Source organism: Sapajus apella, unplaced genomic scaffold, assembly GCF_009761245.1.
Source record: "Sapajus apella isolate SASKATOON/1434 unplaced genomic scaffold, GSC_monkey_1.0 scaffold24, whole genome shotgun sequence".
NCBI lineage: Eukaryota > Metazoa > Chordata > Mammalia > Primates > Cebidae > Sapajus > Sapajus apella.
In genome coordinates this window covers 26,206,043-26,223,626 of record NW_022436964.1, presented here as the reverse complement: position 1 = coordinate 26,223,626, position 17,584 = coordinate 26,206,043, and the positions used below count along the sequence as shown (strand labels likewise).

Below are 17,584 nucleotides of genomic sequence, written 5' to 3'. Positions count from 1 at the left end.
CGATTTACTAATAGTTCATCTTTTAAAAAATGTATAGATTATGTGTTTTTAGGCCATCACTTATGCTACTACATTTGATAGTAACTACAGAAGTACAATGCTATCTTAATTACTAAGCTTTTTAAATATGCCTTACTATCTGACAGAAACAGCTATTTTTGCTCTCATATGTCAAAATTGTTTTACCAACTGATGATCTTTAACTGAAAAAAAAAAATGTTAGCATTAGTGAAGTCTCTTAAAACATCCTGAGGTTTAGATATGAATTTAATTAACTGATAAATGAATTTAGGAAGACAGATATTCACAATGTTAAGTCATTTCAACTGTGAATACAGAATTGCTTTAAATTTGGGGAGTAATTTTATGCCTTCTAATAGAGTTTTAAAATTCTATATATGCTAATCATATCCTTTACTAGGTTAGAAAAAGCTTTTTAAAAAGCTTTTTTTGTAGTTTCTCTTGTAATTGTAAATGATACCTTATATTTTCTGGTTGAAAATTGCTCATATAAAATTATATTATGGTAAACAACCTCCTATGTTTAGCTCTAAATATTAGATGACTATCCTGAATTGCACTTAAGAATCATAATTATTAATTAACAAATATTTTTTATTTCATCTCTTAATTTCAAACCTCTATGATGTATCTGTTTTTCCTGACTTGCCACATTACCTCAGAACTTCAGTTCTGTGCTAAACAGTAGGGGTGATAGAAGATGATCCTGATGCTATTCTTAATCTTAATAAATTCTAAATTTATTCATTGAATATGATATTTACTTGAATTTTTAGAGTATTTTATAGGGTGATGGAAGATTAATTCTAATCCAGTTTTCTATTTTTCTTTTCAATCATTAGTATTTTTTAACTTCATAAAATCATTTTTCTTTTGCACAAATGAGATGATCATGTGATTTATATTCTTTGACTTATAAATGTAAAGGCAAAGGTGACTCAACCTCTGATTTTACATTTATAGATAATCAAATGTTGAGTCATCTTTGCATTTCTGGGATAAAACATATATCATTATGATGATATTTTAATAATATACTGTTGATTTGGTTAGCCAATCCATTTTTTAGTATTTTTAAATATAGTTAATAAATGAAATTAGCCCATGAGTTTTTTTTTTTTGAATTTCTATTTTTTACTTTATGTGGATTTGGTATCAAAGTTAAATTACTGTCTTTAATTTAGGATAGGCAATTTTCCTCTTCAAAATTTCTGGAACAATCAGACGGATTCTCTTGAGAAGTTTGTTAGTGTTCATCCGTGAAATGATCCACCAATAATATAACATTTTTTCTGGGTTTTCACATTTATTTGAGTTGGTGTGGCTCCAGCCAACTGAACAAGGGGAAGAGTAGAAGGAAAGGAGGTCAGTGATGGAAGGGAGGAGGTTTTGCAGATCATATGGGCTGCTTTTACTTCTTTGAGAACTTTGGCTTTTATCCTCTTGTTTCTTTTAGCAATGTATAAGAAACATCTTTGTGCTTTATGTCTTTTTGTTGCCTCAAATTTCGTTTTACTTGAAATAAAATATCTATTCTACATATATTTTGACTAAAATTTAATTTTCTGATATTTTTAAACAATATCTTTTAAATTTTCAAATATTGTATATCTTTTGGAATTATCTATGTGTATTATAGATGACATAAGGTTAACCTATGATTTTGTTTTAAGTAGATAATTGTGAAGTCTCTATCTTCTAATGAGATAATTTAGCCTATTAATACTTATTCTAATTGCTATCATGTTATTATATCTGATATCTTACTTTATATTTATGATATGTTTTTATTTTTTAAGACTTTTCTTTCAATGAAATATTCTAGATTATCATATTTAATTTTGCTAGCTAAAGAAAATAATATGCTTATTTTTCTAATCATTATCTAAACCTAAATAATAATATCATCTAGTCACCTGTAGGCTTACTGCTGAAGAGTGTGGGCTCTTTAGCCAGGCTGGCTGGGTTCAATACTAACCCTAGCCAAGTTAGTTAGTCTCTGCTTCAGTACTTTATTTTAAAATAAATAATAATACTTATTACCTTATTGTATTTTAATGAGAATTGAATGGGTTAATATAGGTGACACATTTTGAAAAGTGCACTGCATGCAGTAAACCTATAATAAATGTAGGTTATCATATCCCAAAGTAACAATCTGAATATGCTCTTACTTCCCTGTCTAATCCCTTCTCCTCAAAATAATCTTCTTCCCAAGGAGTATATAAATATTATATTAGTAAAATTTGAAATTAATATTCTGGACATTTATGGATATATTTTATCATTACTGTTGTTAATTTAGACAAAAGTAAATTTACTAACTTCTTTATTCACCTTGTTTTCCATATCTCACTGAAGTCTTCTAGATTGATTGCTTCTTATGTTGGCAATATCTTCTAAGAGTTATTTCAAAAAGACTTTTGATATTTGTGCTTTGTAAAACTTTTTATACCAGATACATCTATGTTTTGAGCTCAAATTTAATCATTTTCTTTTAAGCTGAAAATAACTCCTGGCTCAATGTTCTTTATTTTCAACATTTAAAATGTTATTTTATTGTCTTCTTGCATTCACTGCTGTTGATATGTATGATTCTATATGATTCTATATTTTAGGCGACCTACTTTTACTTTTTGAAAATTATGACCGTTAAAAATTTGGTTTAATATTTAGCATTTAACCTATGGCATACCTAGATATTATTTTTTAATCTAACTTATTTGATAGTTCATGAACTATTTCCATCATATTTCATTTTTTTTTAATTTTAGAAAATTATTGTTCCCTTTTCTGTATTTCGTCACCTGTACTTATTATTTTGGTGAGACTCATTAAAGCACATTTTTACTTACCTATAAATCTTAGGTTCAATTGGGACATTTTATTTCCCATTTGTAAATGTCCAAAAACATCTTTGGCTGTTACAATTTGAGGGGTAGTCCTGACATCTAATGAGTAGAGACCACAATGTTGCTAAACATCATATAATGTACAAGAAAGACCCTCACAACAGGCCAGCCATGGTGGCTCACGCCTGGAGCTCCAGCACTTTGGGAGGCCAAGAGGGGTGGATCACCTGAGGTCAGGAGTTCAAGATCAGCCTGGGCAACATGGTGAAACCCCATCTCTACTGACAATACAAAAATCAGCCAGATGCAGTGGTGCACACCTGTAATCCCAGCTACTTGGGAGGCTGAGGCTGGCGAATAGCTTGACCCCAAGAGGTGGCGATTGCAGTGAGCTGAAATCTCGTCACTACACTTCAGACCAGGCGACAGAGTGAGACTCTATCTCAAAAAGAAAAAAAAAATGCCCCTCACAACAAAATATTATATGGCCCAAAATATCAATAGGACCAACTTTGAGAAACCATGCTATATCTGAACTCTTCACTTATTATTTCATTTTTTTTCCATTTCATTGTGTAGGAGGCCAGCAATTTGATCTTCCAACTTAATAGTTTGTTCTTTTTTGATATATATTTTGCTATATTACTCATCTGTTGAAATCCATATTTCATCAATTACATTTTTCATATCCAGTTTTCTCTTTCATCACCTGGAAGGCATTCAAAAATCTTTATCCTTTCATACTAATTTTGGCTCCTCTAATTTGGTTCCTCTTTTCTTTTAAAACAAATTAATAAAAGTGCTCAGATCCCTCAGATGCTTTGTATTTTTTTCATGTGATTCCATCTTTCATTTCCTTAACAATATCAGCTTCCTGGCCCATATATGGGTAGGGAAAGTGGAGAGGAACAATATCCCGGGCCCTGGATTTTATACCTCTAAATGGATTTGGGAACTTGGAGAATACTCTGGCTTTCCATTGGCACAATCTTTCCTTGTGCCCCAACCCCATTCCAAGTCAAGTAAATGCCTTTTACAACTTAGAAATTCACAATCTCTCTGTTCCAGGCATTCTGGTGGACAGCCAGTCTTCATTGTAATTGCTCACTAAGGGAGTTTAGAGGATAAATAAGAGAAGTACAAGGAAAGCAGTGCAGGTAATGATCCACTAAGTAGAGGAAAGAAAAAATTAACAACTTGAAAGCTCTCCTCTAGTTTAGCTCTTACTAGCCAGCTGTCTCTGGACTGCTCCCATTTTGGTTTGCAGCTGACTATTTCTGGTGCCTTAGATTTGAGGGAGATAATCATTTTCTTATCATAAAAGGAACTGGATAGTAGAAAGCAACCACTTTGAAATGTACAATGAAAAGAACTACTGACTTGAAATTTACAGATGAACCAATATTTTAATTTGACCCCTCCTGAACATAGGCAGAGCTAAGAGAAGAAAGAACAATGGTCAAAAGAAAATACCCCAACTCAGAAAAGAGTTAACAATCAACTGTTAAGTCCCATTAATTCTACCCTTTAAACTATATCTCCAATTCATTCACATAGTTTCCTCCCCATTGACACCAGCCTAATTTGGTCCCCTATCATAGTTTACCTCAAATATGAGAAAGCTTCCTAATTCATCTGTTTTTTCTCTGATCTTCCTATCCCGTCTACTTTCCATTTGTTTTCTATACTGCCACCAGTATGTTCTTTCCAATGTGCAACTTTTATCATGTCACTCTTTTTCTGTACAACATTTTAACAGCTTTCCTCTGTTCTGAAGTACAAACTCATCATTCTAGCATACGATGCAATTTGTTATAGCCCCTTGGTTTTCTGCCTCTTCTACCTGTCCTTGTCCTCTTCACCTGTGCCACTCTGGATTTATTAGGCATCTTCAATTTGTCATCTTCTTCCCTGAACTTCCATATTTATGTTCTTCTCTTTCAACATTGGCTCCTTACTCACCTCCCCTGGAAATTTCCTACTCATCCTTGGACTCATTTTAGATACTGGAAGCACTCCACGATGAAACCAAGTATACTACCCCTCTAGAATATTCTTCACAGTGTGAAGCAACTTTCATTTCCATTTATTTTTCTCAATTCTTTTTTAAAGTATAAGATTTGTGAAGGCAGAGACTCAGTCATATTATATCCCATGTACCTAGCATGTTGGTTGTAACATGTGTAGGTTATATGAATGAGTAAAAAAATGAAACAAACATCAACAAAACTGCATAAGAGAGCTACCATGCAATAAATATGCTGTGCTTGCTGTTTGTCTTTTGTAAGAATGTGCTTCAGTGAATAAATAAGAAAAACTGATCCCAAGAAATCTCTTGATTAAAAAAAATAGACATTAAGTATTTATTCCCTATCAGTGATGCATTGTATTTTCCATTCACAGTTTTTCTTCTTTGGAATATAGCACTTATATGGTTTACTCAACTGGAGCTTGTTTTTTATAGAGATGACTGTGAGGCTCATAAACATGGTTGAGGATCTCTGGAGGCTACTTCTAAAGTAGTTCACTTCCTAAGCCCCTGTCATCTCGGAGAGATAATTATTTGTATGATTTATGTGCTTGCAAAAAAAACTTTGTTCAAGATAACCTCTTCCAATCACTTTTATTATGTAATTGTCAAAATACCGTGAGATTTGGGACTTATTTCTGCCTGCATGGATCCTCTTTTGGTTTTCTTACAGGTCTGATAATTGATTTGATTTTTGATATATAGGTCAAAATGTTGCCTTTTTTCTTCCTTATATTAGTTCTGGACAATTTTATGGATAATCTGAGTGATTTGGTTTAGATTGTTGAAAGATGAACTGACTAGAATTTTCTGTTTTTAAAATGCCTAGCTTTTTACATTCTTAAAATATGATTTAGACTTCCACCAAATTTGAAATAGAAAGTAAAAACCCATTACAAATCGTAGTTGGAACAAATTTATATAAAAATAGTTATTTGTACACATAAATGATGTTCAAATAAAATACTGGATTTACATGTAATAGTAAAAGATTAATGCAAAGCGTGCTGTTTTGAATAAGAAGTATTTAAAGTAATGTAACAATTCATGCTCCTCAAAGAAAAAGAATCTTTGCTTTTATGGCTATTTTCCACCAAATAAAAGAAAATATCCCTAACAAATATTGTACACAATACATTGCATTTCAAAGGAACAATAACAAGCCATTTGCCATTCAGTTTTATGCGTATTGTTACTCTAATTTGCTGCCAAAAGTATAAAAAGATGTTGGAAAATGCTATTAAAAATAACCTTCCTTTATATTTTATATTACCCATGTTGAGTTTAATTTTTATTTTTGTTCTCTTTACATTTCTAATTCCAGACAAAGTTGTGTTATTGTCCTGAGTATGACATTATTTATAACAATCTCATGCATCAAGGCTATCTACAGTCATACTATTCTACATACTTTAAGTTAGTAGTTTGCTTTAAAGAAAGTTTTTTTGAAAAAAAAAACTTAGAAATTAAATCAAATAAAAAGAATATTTTAACAAACTTCAATATTTAAATATAACAGTCTGCACCTCAGGGTGACATTAGTTTGCTAATGAACCTATGACCTGTGTATTAAGGAATTGGAAGGTTTTCCATTATATTCAAAGGTAACAAATAAAACGTCTTAGGCCATCACTTTCTATGTTCAGATACTGCAGAAAGTATTTGGTATTCTTAATCATTATATCTTAAACTATCCATATTTAATATTATATCATGTATATTTCAGTTTTCTTATGTTTTCAAATTTCGATAAATAATTGATTTGTTTGTTGATAGGATGTAGACTCAAATAAGAGCTACCATCATTAAGAGTCAAGGGTAAACCAGATGCTTTTCCTTAACATGCTTTCTAAACCTCCTATTTTCCTTCTGATAATAGATAATAGTGGTATATTAGTTTTACAAAGGAAGGGACTGAAATTTTGGTGAGGTTAAGTGACCTTATTAGATTTAAGAGAGCTAGTAAGTAGCAGGACTATGTCAGGGACAGCATTCTGATAATTTTTTGCGTTGATCCAGCTTCTTCCATTGAATAGTTCTTATTTCTGTTAACCCAAGAGGTAATAATTAAGACTATTGTCAAAGTAAGAAAAACCGTTTTTCATCACTAACTTAGCAAATGAGTCTAATCCTCACTACTAATTGCTTGTTTTTTTTTTTTGTTTGTTTGTTTGTTTGTTTTTTTGAGACGGAGTTTCACTCTTGTTACCCAGGCTGGAGTGCAATGGCGCGATCTCGGCTCACCGCAACCTCTGCCTCCTGGGTTCAGGCAATTCTCCTGCCTCAGCCTCCTGAGTAGCTGGGATTACAGACATGCACCACCACGCCCAGCTGATTTTTTGTATTTTTAGTAGAGACGGGGTTTCACCATGTTGACCAGGATGGTCTCGATCTCTTGACCTCATGATCCACCCGCCTTAGCCTCCCAAAGTACTGGGATTACGGGTGTGAGCCACTGTGCCTGGCCTGCTTGTTTTAAGAAACATATTCAATTATAGTTAATCTCAATCTAGCTATTTTCCCAAATAATTTCAGACATTTATTTTTGCTAATGTAATTTTACTGATTATCATTAAGGATTTCTACATTTTAGAATAGCTGTAACCATGTCTAATTCCTGAATCAAAAGAGAGTAGAATAACTTTAACATTAAGCATAGAGGTAAATTTACTATGGAGTTACTTTTTTTATTGTTGGTTCTTAATAAATTATGCCTCTTTTATGGTTTTTCTGTCAAAATTTGTTGAAATTACCATAGACATCTGTACGTATATATATGCACTTATGATTAGTTGATTTCACTTTTTTGTGAACTACATACATAGAATACTTTAAAAATGCAAAAAAAACCCTAAATTCCAAATCTTCGGAAAGAAAGCTAGAAAAAAGATCTCCTGTTGGTGTTTATAGTTGGCATAGCAACACTCGTGTTGCTAAAAACACATACCTGAAGCTGGGTAACTTACAAAGTAAAAAGTTTCTTTGGCTCACAATTCTGATGTCTGGAAAAGTTAAAAATTAGGCATTTATATCTGATGAGAGCCTCATGTTGCTTCTACTCATGGCGGAAGGTGAAGGGGAGCCAGCCTGTGCAGAGATCACTTGGTAAGAAAGGAAGCAAGAGAGAACAGATGAGTTTGTTTCCAGGCTCCTTTTAACAGCCAGCTATCATGGGAATTAACTGGGTGAGAACTCACTCGGCTCCAAGGGAGGACATGAGTTATCCTCCCCCATCACCCAAACACCTTCCATTAGATTCCACCTCCTACTTTGGGATCCAATTTCAACCTGAGGTTTAGCAGGACAAACATTCAGACCATAGCAATAACCAAAAATTCAAAATATTTCTATAAGCAAAATTTTTAACCCTCACCTTTACAACATTAGGCAAATGGTCTTCATTTAGTAAGTGATGGCAAACAAAAGCTAATTACTGCTCAGACATAGAGTTCTAAATAGATTACTTAATTGTATATGCATACACATATGGCTGACATTTATTTTTTCACACGGTAGGAAAGAATTTTCCTCAAAACTGATCAACACTAGTATGGTACTAAGTCAAACTTTGGCAATCTTAAGTTTAACATTCAAGGTTTCACTGTTTGTGTGAGACTACAAGGCTCAAGGCTTGTCATTACTTGTAATTGTCCTGAGATTCAGCATTCAATCCAGTGTGCTATGAGAGTGGCAGAAACTAAGGCATTACCTCAAGAATGAGGCCTGACAGCTGCACAAGCACATGCGTCGCTATGAGTCTTTGTTGTTTTCTGTTTATCCTTAGGTGTGAGATATTCTCTTGTAAAGCTCTAAAATCTCATTTTGTGTGTTAAAAAAAATGCCCTGGAAATATTTTAAGACCAATTGTTATTTGGAAATGGTAGGATAAAGGAGAACATTCCTATATAAATAACAACATTGGTCAATCTGGGAATCTGCGAAAATTTGGTGACATTATCCTTATGGAACATGAATGACTTCAGTTTTGATGAGATCATAACAGTATGTGGTAACCTATAGGGGAATTCTGTCCTTACATCTTACTAGCTGTAAGTCATTATAGGCAAGTCACTGAAACCTTCCTTAACTTAGGTTTTTGTTCTTTACAACATTAAAAATAATACATTAGCCAATTTAATAAGTATTCTGTAACACTCCATATTTATACTATTTCGTTTTCTAATTTCTTTTCAAAGGGTCTTAAAATTTTTTTTGTTTTTGTTTTTGTTGTTTTTTTGAGATGGAGTCTCACACTGTCACCCAGGCTGGAGTGCAGTGGCACAGTCTCGGTCCACTGCAACTTCTGCCTCTCAAGTTCAAGCAATTCTCCTGCCTCAGCCTCCCTGTTAGCTGGAATTACAGGCACCCACCACGACGCCTGGCTAATTTTTTATATTTTTGGTAGAGATGGGCTTTCACTATGTTGGCCATTCTGGTCTGGAACTCCTGATCTCGTGATCCGCCCACCATGGCCTCCCAAAGTGCTGGAATTACAGATGTGAGCCACCGCACCGGGCCTAAAGTTTTTATACCTAACAAACTTTAAAAACAATACCAAAATATGCTAGAGAGCAAACTTCAACACTTCACAATAAATATCCCCTTCACCAATGCATCTAATCATCATAAAATGTTAATATATAATTCTGGAATCATACTCTGATGTTATATTCCAAATAGAGATAAAAATGGCCGCATTCTATTCTGTAATATGAATTTGTTAGGTAAGTAATACTCACCAATCCATGGCTTCACATTTACAAGGGAAATGGAAGACTCCAGTCATATTTATGTGACAATAGAACCTTGACCTTTTCACTATTAGTTTTATTTAAGCTAACATTTGTATTTATAAGCTATGCATGGGTATCTCCTCTGTAAGTTTCAGCCATCTAGTTAGCTGGTAAGCTTTATCTCTGATTTCCTATACATTTTAGTTTATTTCTCCGTACATGCATACCAGAATCGAGCACTGAATGCTAAGTGGCCCAGATTTCGCTGGCAGTCCTGTGATAGGACGTAATCAGCAGGTAGCAGAACACGATTGTTCTCTGTATTATAGGCGTTCTTGGAAAAGTTCCCAAGCATGTGTCATAGCCACTTTGTGCTCCTGTTCTCCTAATTCAGTTCAGCATTAAATGAGTTTGAAGAAGAGTCAGCTATGAATAGGTTAACCAGCCCCATCAAATATGACAGAATTAGAATGGCAGGTCCCACCAAGTCATGATGTGGTAGCTCACATGGAGAATTGTGGATGGAAAGTGGTTAGGTGTTAGGACGGATTCAAATAATATCACTTCCAAGTAATTCAATATGTAAGATTTCAACTACATCATTTGTTAACTTTTATAAATTTGTATAATTAATAATATATTTTATTAACTGTCTTTAAGAAGAACAAAATACAATGTTATTCTTAGAGGATCTCTCCATATGGGACAGTGATACTAGTATATGAACATTTATGAGAGATAGCCTATAAATACATTATAGGCTACAAGAGATTTTGACTTGTCCTTCAGTTAAGATTTTAGCATTGGCAGTCTAACAAAAACTACAAGATCATTTATACCACTACCTACAAACAAATATCTGCCGCTAGAACCAAGTAACTTTTTCAATTGGTCATCCTTTAGATTTTGACTCCTTAAGAAGACCATCATGTGTATATGGTATTCAACATAAACATATTTTCATTGCTCCATCATTTAAATAAATTTACCAACCAATCTTTGGAACTTGAAATACATTCTTATGAGGCTGGAATGATATCATTTGTCTCCTTGAAATATTGACCAAGGAAAATATAACACCATGTCTTGTCATGCCTAAATAAAAGAATAATTCTGTCCTTTCTACTGCCTACTATTCCTGGGTTAGAAAAAATCAGCACGATGGCTGTATTAGTCCATTTTCACACTGCCAATAAAGACATCCCAGCGACTGAGTAATTTATAAAGAAAACAAGGTTTAAATCAGGGTTCCGAGTGGCTGGGGAGGCCTCAAATCATGACAGAAGGTGAAAGACACTTCTTATGTGGCCGTAGCAAGAGAGAAGGAGAGCCAAAAAAAAGGGTTTTCCCCTTATAAAACCATCAGATCTTGTGAGACTTATCAAGAACAGTATGTAGGAAACCACCCCATGATTCAATTATCTCCCACCAGGTCCCTTTCACAACATGTGGGAATTATGGGACCTACAATTCGAGATGAGATTTGGATGGGGACACAGCCAAACATATCAGTGGGTAAAATGCATGTTTAAGAAGCTGAACAGTACAACTCCCAGGTATATATAACTCCCTAAATACTTAATTCACTTCTGCAGTGAATAAGCCTTTATAAATGTACATTGTTGCTGTCTGGGGCATTTGACTCATGTATTTCAACAAATATCTATAGATTGCCTAATATGTGCCAGGCACCAAATTGTAATGGTGCTAGATGGCAGAAGTAATTATTGCAACTTAGCAAAATCAAGGAAATGGACTTGATAAAAATTGTATTGTATACCGAAGAGTAATGAGGGAATGTTCTTGAACTAGTGTTAAGTCTTAGTATTTAAAAAATATTGTTATGAATGTTTCCACATCCGTAATGTCTGTTAATGTGGTGATATACCATAGCTAATCAAAAAGAAACAAAGAAAGGCAACTAGAAGATAATGGGTTGTCAAAACTGATAATGTTTGTTTCTGGAATAATGCAAGGTGTGACTAACTTTTATTTAAAAATGATTTCTAAATTATGATTTTATGTCTTCTTTCAAAGAATAATTTCAGTTAAGGGTCTTCTAATGTAAAAATCTTCCTCAGTAAAATATGTCCATCAGAAGGGACCTTGCCATTTCTTTCAATGGCTGCTTTGAGCAGAAAGAAGTCTGTGCAAATGAGGTAGTTGTCTACATTCTCAATAATACTCCCTTCAGCAGCTGGAGATCAGACGCTGAGCTACTGCTTTCAGAAGCTTTGTTCAGTGATGCCTGCATATGATAAATGTATTGGCATATTTGATGTACCATAGTTTCTCTATCATTCTTTGAAATTCTTGATATGAAAAAGTCCCTTCTGTTTTCTGTGTTACATGTCAAATTTGAAGAAAGTCTCACTTGTATTTTGTAATAGGAGAGTATCATATTGAGAACATATTTTTTCTTAATCATTTGAGTGTATTTATCTTTTCTTATTTGAATATATTTATTTTAGCTGCTTTGAAGACTGTAAGCTAAATCTAATATCTGGACTTAGAATCACCTTCTATTGAATATACTAGTATGGATTTTACTTTCTTATTTCTTTTCCTGTCTACTAATTTTTGGTTGAAAATTGGGAATCATATATTATACAATTTGGAGATTTCCAGCCTGAACACTCATCTACAGCACCTTTTACTGGCAAGGATGTAGAGTTTTTTTCTGATACTTCCTGCAGCCATAGATGTAGAACTTGGACAGTGACCTTAGGTCAGAAAGCCACACTCAAGTAGAGTTTCCTTTGGATTCTCTCTACATTGGGTATTTTACAGTATCTTTAATTAGTTTAACTATTTTTTTCACATTAGAATTGTTATTTGTGGAAGGCACATCCACCTCAGTGCTGTCATTGTAAGAAATATGTTCCTACTCTTTTGCTCTTATCCATAGGTTTCTCTCTATTCATTGGATGTGGATGTCAAAACATCAGTAGGGGTGGAAATAAAAGATTAACTGTTATTAGTAACATTGCTGTTTTTGGGTTTATCCCTCCATCCTGAAAGATATCTGTATATTGAACCAAGCTGATTTCCCACAATTTTTAGGATGAATTATTTCCCAGAAATTACCATTGTTCTGCAATAAACTCCTGACAGGTGGATTGGCTTCTCCAGTCTGTAAGACATGACAAATCTTAAAGGGAAACAAACCAAGGATTAAATTCTGTTTGCCCTACTTCTAGATAAAGCAAGCATTTTTAGATTTAATTGCTAGGTCCATGTTTCATATATATATATTTCATTTTTCTGAAAGAGAACTGAAATTTCTAGTTTGTTTTACTTTTGTCTGATACTCAAAGTAAAAGTAAGTTTAAACTTGTGTAGTTAGTCATTGAATTAGTGAGTGACAGATCTAATTTCTTTTAATAAATACACTTTTGGCTAAAACTTTATATTGAAAAATGAAAGATTAAAACATTTCTTTCTTTCTTTTTTAAGTATGGGAAGATACACTGCTGCTTTGGTATTTCCAGAGAAAGAGAAGCACAAAGATGCTGTTCTTGTGATTTTTCTGTTAGATCTCTATAGAGATTTTAAAAGGCAAATGTTAGGAATAAGAGCCCATGCCGAGGCAAGGTATCATAAAGGACATGGCTGATTCTAGCCATACAGCAGCTGTGAAAGCATCATTTGTGCTGCAGATAATAGTGTAGATCGTTACACAGACATTTTAAACCGCACTACCTATTATAATGAACACTGGATTTTTAAAAACAAATTAGTATAGGAGCTCTTTTACATCTCATGATCTATATAAACTTCATGACTTAATATCTCAATGTGGATGAAATGACTGAATAAAATTATAATTTTATACTATAGATTTTATTGTATTAGTGTGTAAGATCTTTGATTTATTATGACAAACACAATACTCTTTTCATATATTTTGTAATAATATTTTAGAAAATGCCATCACCTGCAAAGACAAATATTTTTCAGAACTTCAAGATGTTTTAAACATTTTTAAAAACATAACTTCAAGAAAAAGCATTGGAATTGTCTCCTTTCACTTCCTACCCTCACTTCCAAGGATAATGGTCACTGGGGTACAATGAGCTCTGTTCATACAGTTCAGATTGAAACTCAAGTCGCAGTGCACTGCAGGCTCCTCACAGGGTTGTAGCTCTTGCACATTTTGGTCTCTTCCATCACACAGTAGCAACTCTTACAGCTGAGTTGGGAGAATGTGAATTCGGGCTTTATCTAGCTTCATGAGACGCAAAAGAGATAGCCTCAGAGGCTTTGGAAGTATGCTAAGGATAAGTATTAAACAGAAAACTTCATAAATCATCCTGTTTTAAAACTTAGTACAAACACTTCTAATAAGATATCCCACATGTGTATGCATAATACTTTCCTAAAAATTACAGTTCATAAAAGAGTATTCAGTTTTCTAATAGATTAAACAGATTGTGGAATTCTCTTTCCTGAAGAGGACTATGGATCACCTGCACTATGGAATACATATAAGCATTTTTATATGCTGAATCCAAAGAGCTTTGAGTCCTAAAGAAGAATTAGTAAAAGGAAAATGTACAATTTAGCATTTCGCTATGTTACTTTGTTTCTAACCTACTGATAATTTATTTAGACATGCATGCATGAGCCCAGAAATCTCTAGCACCAGATATAATCTTATATTGCCAGGGGTGCTCAAAAATAGGTGAGAATTAGTTCTACTATTAGAGAAAATCTGTAGATTCTCTCTGAAATACATATCAGCCTCATCCCACTCCATAAGCATCTGTTAGCCTTAGATTTATTATGAAAAAAATGTCTAATTTTAAAGTGTCTAAGCACCTGTAAACTCAAGTAGGTAAATTCTGTATTTTATATTAATAGGAATGTTGATTTTGAATGCTTAATAAAAATCCTGAAAGTGAATAATTTGTTTTAACCAGCAATTCCATAAATAGTTCAAATCTTTTAACAGAAAGGTGGTAGAATGATAGTCTTATAGAGTTTGCACATGTTGTTGGGTATGGTGAATAGCTGATTATTTTATACCTGCAAGATATAAAAGAAATCACCATTATATGGTAGAAATAAAACTACTAAAATATTACAGAAGCTCTTAGTGCATGGACAAAGTATCTGATATAGTGGAAAAATTCGATAACTTATCATCTTTATTTTATTTCATTTAAACATATTGCTATCCTGAGTTTCTTGAAAATGTGTTATTATTATCTACTTCCAAGTTCTAGGGAAAAAAAACGATTTTGTTTACTCCCAGGTGGCTCAAATTTGATTTGAACTCATAGTAGAGTTTACGCTGATGAATAGCTTTTCATTGAACATGAATAAATTGAGAAATACAGACTAGTCAGCCATTTTTCCTTCATAATTTAAATTCCAGAGAAGAGTCATTACCAAAAATAGAACACAAAGGGTTGTACAATTGATGAATTGCACCTGATGACTAGCTGAATTAATAAAACTATTAATGAACTAGACAGACATCAAAGCTGCTTTTTGGATATCTATGAAAATGATGTTTTAAGTAAACAAACAAAAAATCAGCATTGGCATCAAAAAAGAGCAAGTGCTTTGTTCAGTTAATATGCAGGATAATATGATGTTAGACAGAGTCAGGTTTTCAAACACACATTTTTTTTTTCTCACAATGTGAGTGGTTTTTTAAAATTCCTGAGTCTCTTTATTACTAGACATCTAGAACAATCAAAATTAAAAATTCAAACAGTATCATTCTCTATTAGAAAATGATATGTATTATGGATATATCTTTTTAAAACACAGTATATATGTACATATATTTTAATACATGGGTTTACATGTTTATATATCAATTATTTATATATGCATACATGTATATATATTTTATATATATGTATGATATATATATTATATATAAATACTTATATATTTTAATATATAGGTTTATATGTTTATATAATACATAGGTTATTTTACATAAAACATAGACCATGTCTGCATAGATCTATAGATTGAAAATACATATTTATATATTTAAACTTTCTTTAATTTTACAGGTCTCATGCCTTTAAAAGTTTCAGATTTCTACAAATATGTAAACATGACATTATATTCAGATGGATATAATTATTTAGGGTATTTTTTTAGAGAAAATATTTCTATAAGTATTATAAATATTTCAGAAAAGTTTGGCTCTATAATAAACATTTAAATTTATCTTCTATTATTTTAATTCATTCATCGACTATTCCAGGTGTTATTATTGTAGTGCTAAATATGGCCATGATTTATTCTTAATTTGAAAGCACTGAGTCTTTTAGAACATTAATCTTTTACTATTTGGCAACTAAACAGAACATTTTACTAGCCGTATTTTCATATATGAGAATAAATCATTGTTATACAATGAAGCTATTTATTTTCCATGCAGAACTAAATATTTTTCTACATTTGACTCTATTAATTTTTTTCAGTATTTGGTTCTGTCTTTTATTGTATATATTTCATTCTGTTTTAACTTAGAAATCTTACAAGTTAATAAGTTTTGGTGATTCTTAGTTGTGACTTCATGTTTACTTAAACTCGTGCCTTCTGACTCTCACTGAAGACAAAAATTTAGTCAAATTCTTTGAAAATCGCTCTTGGCAAATAAAAATCAAATGTTAGCTGTAAAAGGATTAACTTGATGTTGCTTCCAAGCAAATATAAGACATAATAGCCTGTTACTGGGTGGTAATCTTTTGAGCTATGTAAATAAAGCCTATAGGTTAGGACTGTGAGCTGTTCCATTGAGATTACTGAACTATGCTTTGTTTTCTGTAGGCCAGCAGACCCTGAGAATCTCTTTAGTTCTGAGATATTTCCTATGTCTTCTAATTAAACATGTGATTCAGCCCATCAAAGATGAGGCAATTTTCTTCCTCATTCAATAAATTGCAATCATTTCTATTTTTAAAGTGTGTAATCTTATGACCCTCTTGAAGCCATTTAACTTAAGTGCTAAAATAGATTTGTAGGTTTTGTGGAAATGAAACCTAAAGATATTATTATATCTGTTCTCTGTTCTGTATTTTATAATCCCTCAAGATTATTACATATTAGTGCAGGTATTTTCATGCGTTGAAATCCAGATATCAGTTGAACATTGTTTTTAAAATTGCATTTCCCACTTGAAAGGATAGTGATAGTATTCTTCTATCCTGTGCTTCAGGCCAAGTGATTTTTTTGAATTCTGTGTCTATGTGTGTATGTTAAAAATAGCTCATTGCCATATAGATTAAAATACATATTAATTTTGTTAATATTTTGAAAATAAGCTACAAAATATGAAATAAAAAGGACTATTCAAGTTATGAAAATGATAATACGCTAAAGGACTCTTCAAAAAGAATGCCAATCAATTTTTTGTCTTATCGTTGAACGTATATATGACTTGGATATTTGGCATTAACCTGCACAAAAATAGCGATATCCAGGCACACTTGATTTTCGACATATTTCTGAAGAGGATTACCAAGGAGAATATTCTTTGAGAATGTATTGTGCTTGAGTTGTTGACCTTGATCAGCTCAAGTAAAAATTGTTGTTCTAACTTGCCTACCATTTGAAATATATTGAGTTGATTTTCAATCTTGTCTTTGACTCTATATATAGAAAATAAACTGATGGCTTGAATTTGGAAATGACTTATGAGATGAAAAATATATTTTAGTATATAAAAATAACAGCAGCTTTAATGGAATTGTGGCTGATTGAGCCATATGTATTCTAGTCAGCTTAGAAACTCACTCTGACTTTATAAAACTGAATATATTCACATAAGAAGAAATTTGAATGCAAATATTTTAGAATTCTGTAACAGTTAAAGGATGTTTTTTGTCTACATTTATTTCAAATGATGCCAAAAGTATTTCTAAGTTATATGTGGTAAATTTTCAAAGACAGTAATTAAAATCAGATTGAAATAAAGG

At 32.4% G+C, this 17,584-nt stretch overlaps 1 protein-coding gene across 41 annotated transcripts in view; it reads left to right on the top strand.

The window, feature by feature from the left end:
- The window catches only part of PTPRD (protein tyrosine phosphatase receptor type D), a 2,321,819-nt gene that overhangs the window by 455,336 nt on the left and 1,848,899 nt on the right, over positions 1-17,584 (top strand). The gene's annotated exons all lie outside the window — the stretch shown is intronic.